The sequence below is a fragment of the Neophocaena asiaeorientalis genome, unplaced genomic scaffold (assembly GCF_003031525.2).
Source record: "Neophocaena asiaeorientalis asiaeorientalis breed wild unplaced genomic scaffold, Neophocaena_asiaeorientalis_V1.1 scaffold129, whole genome shotgun sequence".
In the NCBI taxonomy this organism is placed as follows: Eukaryota; Metazoa; Chordata; class Mammalia; order Artiodactyla; family Phocoenidae; genus Neophocaena; species Neophocaena asiaeorientalis.
Genome location: NW_020172446.1, coordinates 10046069 through 10053269, shown reverse-complemented (window position 1 = coordinate 10053269; position 7201 = coordinate 10046069).

The following is a 7201-nucleotide window of genomic DNA, read 5'->3' as shown; positions in this document are numbered from 1 at the left end:
TGAGGGGCCATGCTGTCTGCAACTTTTATGTGACCCAACAACAAAAAAGTGTGTATAGATAAATGTATTGATTATAGAGACATACGTGCATGTGTAAACACACGTCTACACGTAGATACAGACGTAGTTAGAGATAAAAACTCACATGGCAAAGGTTAATTGGTCAATTCATGGAAGGGTTACATACTGTACTGTTCTTTCAACTTTTCTGCAGGTTTAAAATTTTTCAAAATAACAAGTTGAGGGGAAAATTTTTTGACAATTTAAATTTGTACTTTATCTTTGCATAAATGGTATAACCATCCATAATAATTATCTCTTTTAATTTAATTTTTATTTTATACTGAGGTGTAGTTGATTTACAATGTTGTGTTAGTTTCAGGTGTACAGCAGTGGTTCAGTTATATATATATATCCATTCATTTTCAGATTCTGTTCCCATATAGGTTATTACAGAATATTGAGTAGAGTTCTCTGTGCTATACAGTAGGTCCTTGTTGGTTATCTATTTTATATATAGTAGTGTGTGTTTGTTAATCCCAACATCCTAATTTATTCTTCCCCCAGCCACCACCTTTCCCCTTTGGTAACCAAAATCTTGGTTTCGAAGTCTGTGAGTCTGTTTCTCTTTTGTAAATAAGTTCATTTGTATCATCTTCCTAAATTCCACATGTAAGTGATATACGATATTTGTCTTTCTCGGTCTGACTTCACTTAGAATGATAATCTCTAGGTCCATCCATGTTGCTGCAAATGGCATTTCATTTCTTTTTATGGCTGAGTAATATTCCATTGTATATATGTACTACATCTTCTTTATCCATTCCTCTGTCAATGGACATTTAGGTTGCTTCCATGTCTGGCTATTGTAAATAGTGCTGCAGTGAACATTGGAGTGCATGCATCTTTTTTTTTCTTCAATTTTTTGGCAGCATTGGGTCTTCGTTTTTGTGCGTGGAGTTTCTCTGGGTGTAGCAAGCTGGGGCTACTCTTCGTTGTGGTGTGCGGGCTTCTCATTGTGGTGGCTTCTCTTCTTGTGGAGCATGGGCTCCAGGTGCATGGGCTACAGTAGTTGTGGCATGCAGGCTTAGAAGTTGTGGCTTGCAGTCTCTAGAGTGCAGGCTCAGTGGTTGTGGCGCACGGGTTTAGTTGCTCCGCGGCATGTGGGATCTTCCCAGACCAGGGATTGAACCCATGTCTCCTGAATTGTTAGGCGGATCCTTAGCCACTGCACCACCAGGGAAGTCCCACATGTATCTTTTTGAATTATAGTTTTCTCCAGATACATGCCCAAGAGTGGGAATGCTGGATAATATTGTAGTTCTATTTTTAGTTTTTTAAGGAACCCCTCCATACTGTTCTCCATAGTAGTTGTACCAATTTACATTCCCACCAATAGTGTAGGAGGGTTCCCTTTTCTCTGTACCCTCTCCAGCATTTATTGTTTGTAGATTTTTAAAAATTTATTTATTTATTTGGCTGCGCCAGGTCTTAGTTGCAGCATGCAGGATCTTCATTGCGGCATGTGGGATCTTTTTAGTTGTGACATGTGAGATCTTTAGTTGTGGCATGTGGGATCTCTTAGTTGTGGCATGCGGGCTCTTAGTTGCATCACGTGGGATCTAGTTCCCAAAACCCAAGCCCCCTGCATTGGGAGCATGGACTCTTAACCACTGGACCACCAGGGAAATACCTGTTTGTAGATATTTTGATGATGGCCATTCTGACTGGTGTGAGGTGATACCTCACTGTAGTTTTGATTTGCATTTCTCTAATAATTAGTGATGTTGAGCATCTTTTCATGTGCCTCTTGGCCATCTGTGTCTTCTTTGGAAAAATGTCTACTCTCAACCACTGCGCCACCAGGGAAGCCCCCTCTGCCCATTTTTTGATTGGGTTGTTTGTTTTGTTGTTTTTGTTGTTGTTCTTTTTTTATTTTTTCTGATATTGAGCTGCATGAGCTGTTTGAATATTGTGGAGATTAATCCTTTGTTGGTTGCTTTGTTTGCAAATATTTTCTCCCATTCTGTGGGTTGTCTTTTCATTTTGTTTATGGTTTCCTTTGCTGAGCAAAAGCTTTTAAGTTTCATTAGGTCCCATTTGTTCATTTTTGTTTTTATTTTCATTACTCTATGAGGCAGATCCAAAAAAATCTTGCTGTGATTCATGTCAAAGAGTGTTCTGCCTCTGTTTTCCTCTAAGGGTTTTACAGTATCTCGTGTTACATTTAGGTCTTTAATCCATTTTGAGTTTATTTTTGTGTATGGTGTTAGAGAATGTTCTAATTTCATTCTTTTACATGTACTTGTCCAGTTTTCCCAGCACCATTTACTGAAGAGACCATCTTTTCTCCATTGTATATTCTTTCCTCCTTTGTCATAGATTAATTGACCATAGGTGTGTGGGTTTATTTCTGGGCTCTCTACGCTGTTCCATTGATCTATATTTCTGTTTTTGTGCCAGCATCATACTGTCTTGATTACTGTAGTTTTGTAGTATAGTTTGAAGTCAGGGAGCCTGATTTCTCCAGCTCCGTTTTTCTTTCTCAGAATTGCTTTGGCTATTCAAGGTCTTTTGTGTTTCCATACAAATTTAAAAATTTTTATTCTAGTTCTGTGGAAAATGCCATTGGTAATTTGATAGGGATTGCATTGACTCTGTAGATTGCCTTGGGTGGTATAGTCATTTTGATAATATTGATTCTTCCAATCCAGGAACATCGTATATCCTTCCATCTGTTTGTGTCATCTTCGATTTCTTTCATCAGCATCTTATAGTTTTCAGAGTACAGGTATTTTGCCTCCTTAGGTAGGTTTATTCCTAGGTATTTTATTCTTTTGGGTGTGATAGTAAATGGGATTGTTTCCTTAATTTCTCTTTCTGATCTTTCATTGTTAGTATATAGAAATGCAACAGATTTCTGTGTATTAATTTTGTATCCTGTAACCTTACCAAATTCATTGATGAGCTCTAATCGTTTTCTGGTAGCATCTTTAGGATTTTCTATGGATAGTACCATGTCATCTGCAGACAGTGACAGTCTTACCTCTTTTTTTCCAATTTGGATTCCTTTTATCCTTTATTTCTCCCTGATTGCCATGGCTAGGACTTCCAAAACTATGCTGAATAAAAGTGGCAAGAGTGGACATCCTTGTCTTGTTCCTGATCTTAGAGGAAATGCTTTCAGCTTTTCACCATTGAGTATGATGTTAGCTGTGAGTTTGTCATATATGGCCTTTATTATGTTGAGGTAGGTTCCCTCTATGTCCACTTTCTGGAGAGGTTTTTTTTTTTTATCATAAATGGGTGCTGAATTTTGTCAAAAGCTCTTTCTGCATCTACTGAGATGTTCGTATGGTTTTTATTCTTCAATTTGTTAATGTGGTGTATCACACTGATTGATGTGTGGATATTGAAAAATCATTGCATCCCTGGGGTAAATGCCACTTGATTGTGGTGTATGATCCTTTTAATGTATTGTTGGATTCGGTTTGCCAGTATTTTGTTGAGAATTTTTGCGTCTATGTTCATCAGTGTTATTGGCCTGTAATTTTCTTTTTTTGTGGTTATCTTTGGTTTTGGTATCAGGGTGATGGTGGCCTCAGAAAATGAGTTTGGGAGTGTTCCTCTGCAACTTCTTGGAATAGTTTCAGAAGGATAGGTGTTAACTCTTCTCTAAATGTTTGATAGAATTCGCCTGTGAAGTCATCTGGTCCTGGACTTTTGCTTGTTGGAAGTTTTAAAATCACAGTTTCAATTTCAGTACTTGTGATTGGTCTGTTCATATTTTCTATTTCTTCTTGGTTCAGTCTTGGAAGATTGTACCTTTCTAAGAATTTGTCCATTTCTTCTAGGTTGTCCATTTTATTGCCATATTGTCCATTTTATTGCCATATAGTTGCCATATAGTTGCACAAGAGTAGTAGTCTCTTGTGATCCTTTGTATTTCTGTGGTGTCAGTTGTAATTTCTTTTTCATTTCTAATTTTACCGATTTGAGCCCTTTCCCTTTTTTTCTTGATGAGTCTGGGTGAAGGTTTATCAATTCTGTATATCTTTTCAAAGAACATTTTGTAGTTCCATTGATCTTTTCTATTGTTTTCTTCATCTCTATTTCATTTATTTCTTCTCTGATTTTTATGATTTCTTTCCTTCTACTAATTTTGGGTTTTGTTTGTTCTTCTTCCTCTAGTTGCTTTAGGGGTAAGGTTAGGTTGTTTATTTGAGATTTTTCTTGTTTCCTGAGGTAAGACTGTATTGCTATAAACTTCCTTCTTAGAACTGCTTTTGCTACATCCCAAAGGTTTTGGATCATTGCGTTTTCGTTTTCATTTGTCTCTAGGTATTTTTTTATTTCCTCTTTGACTTCTGTGGTGATCCAGTGGTTGTTTAATAACATATTGTTCAGCCTCCACGTGTTTGTGTTTTTTTGCAGTTTTTTTCTTATAGTTGATTTCTAATCTCATAGCGTTGTGGTCAGAAAAGATGCCTGATATAATTTCAATTTTCTTTTATAAGTTTATTTATTTATTTTTGGCTGCACTGGGTCTTCGTTGCTGCATGCGGGCTTTCTCTAGTTGCAGCGAGTGGGGGCTACTCTTCGTTGTGGTGCACAGGCTTCTCACTGCGGTGGTTTCTCTTGTTGCAGAGCACGGGCTCTAGGCATGTGGGCTTCAGTAGTTGTGGCACGCGGGCTCAGTAGTTGTGGCTTGCGGGCTCCAGAGTGCAGGCTCAGTAGCTGTGGTGCACGGGCTTAGTTGCTCCGTGGCATGTGGGATCTTCCCCAACTAGGGCTCAAACCTGTGTCCCCTGCATTGGCAGGCGGATTCTTAACCACTACGCCACCAGGGAAGTCCTATTTCAATTTTCTTAAATGTACTGCAGTTTGCCCTGTGGCCAGCATGTGATCAATCCTGGAGAATGTTCCATGTGCAGTTGAGAAGAATACGTATTCTGCTGCTTTCAGATGGAATGTTCTATAAATATCAACTAAGTCCATCTGGTCTAATGTGTCATTTAAGACCTGTGTTTCCTTATTGATTTTTTGTCTGGATGGTCTGTCCATTGATGTAAGTGGGGTGTTAAAGTCCCCCACTATTACTGTTACTGTCAATTTCTCCTTTTATGGATGTTAGCATTTGCCTTATATATTGAGGTTCTGCTATACTGGGTGCATATATGATTGTTATATCTTCTTCTTGGATTGATCCCTTGATCATTATGTAGTGTCCTTCTTTGTCTCTTGTAACAGTCTTTATTTTAAAGTCTATTTTGTCTCATATGAGTATTGCTGCTCCAGCTTTCAATTTCCATTTGCATGAAATATCTTTTTCCATCCCCTCACTTTCAGTCTGTATGTGTCCCTAGATCTGAAGTAGGTCTCTTGTAGACAGCATATATGGGTCTTGTTTTTCTTAATCCATTCAGCCAGCCTATGTCCTTTGGTTGGAGCATTTAATCCATTTACATTTGAGGTAATTATCGATATGTATGTTCTTATTGCCATTTTGTTAATTGTTAGGATTTGGTTTCTAAGTCTTTTTTCTTCCCTTCCTCTTTCATTCTCTTCTCTTGGGATTTGATGACTATCTTTAGAGCTGTGTTTGGATTGCTTTTTCTTTTTTGTGTGTGTTATCTATTGTAGATTTTTTATTTGCAGTTACTATGAGGTTTTGATACAGAAGTCTGTATAGATACAGGATTGTTTGAAGTTACCGGTCTCTTAATTTCAAATGCATATCCAGTATCCTGCATTTGTGCTCTCCTCTTCTCAGAATTGCTGGTTTTGATATCATATTTGTGTGTGGACGATTTCCTACCCTTACTATACTCTTGACTTTACGATTTGTAATTTTCTTGTTTCTGATTATGACCTTTCTTTCTCCACCTAGAGAAGTTCCTTTAGCATTTGTTGTAAAGCTGGTTTGGTGGTGCTGAATTCTCTTAGTGTTTGCTTGTCTGTAAAGCTTTTGATTTCTCTGTTGAATCTGAATGAGAGCCCTGCTGGGTCAAGTATTCCTGGTTGTAGGATTTTCCCTTTCATCGCTAAATATATTGTGCTGTTTCCTTATGGCCTGCAGGGTTTGTGCTGAAAATTCAGCTGATAACCATATGGGGATTCCCTTGTATGTTATTTGCTGCTTTTTCTTTATTGCTTTTAATATTTTCTCTGTCTTTAGTTTTCGTCAGTTTGATTAATATGTGTCTTGGCACGTTCCTCCTTAGGTTTATTCTGTATGGGACTCTCTGCGCTTCCTGGACGTGAGTGTTTCCTTTCCCACGTTAGGGAAGTTTTCAGCTATCTCTTCAAATATTTTCTCAGGCCCTTCCTCTCTTCTCCTTCTGGCACCCCTATAATGTAAATGTTGGTGCGTTTAATGTTGTCCCAGAGGCCTCTTAGACTGTCCTCGTTTCTTTTCATTCTTTTTTCTTTATTCTGTTCTGCAGCAGTGATTTCCACCAATGTCTTCCAACTCACATATTTGTTCTGCCTCATTTATTCTACTATTGATTCCCTCTAGTGTATTTTTCATTTCAGTTATTGTATTGTTCATCTGTTCTTTCAATCTTCTAGCTCCTTGTTAAACATTTCTTGTATCTTCTTGTTCTGTGCTTCCATTCTTTTTCTGAGATCTTGCATCATGTTTACTCCCATTCTCTGAATTATTTTTCAGGCAGATTGCCTATCTCCACTTCACTTAGGTGTTCTTCTGGGTTTTTACCTTGTTCCTTCATCTGGAACATATTTCTCTGCTGTCTCATTTTGTCTGACTTTCTGTGTTTGTGGTCTCCATTTCAGGCTGCAGACTTGTAGTTCCTCATCCTTCTGGTGTCTGCCCCTGATGGGTGAGGTTGGTCCAGGGGCTTGTGTAGGCTTCCTGGGGGGAGGGACTGGTGCCTGCCCACTAGTGGGTGGAGGTGGATCTTGGCCCTCTGGTGGACAGGGCCATTTCAAGGGGTGTGTTTAGAGGCAGCTGTGTGCTCAGGACGTCTTTAGGCAGCCTGTCTGCTGATGGCTGGGGCTGGCTTCCGACATTGTTGGTTCTTTGGCCTGGGAGCCTGCAGGCTGTTGAGTGGGGCCAGGTCTCCATGCCAAAATGGCGACCTCTGGGAGAGCTCACATCAATGAATATTCCCTGGGGCCTCTGCCACCAGTGTCCTTGCCCACACAGTGAGCCACAGCCAACCCCCACCTCCCCAGG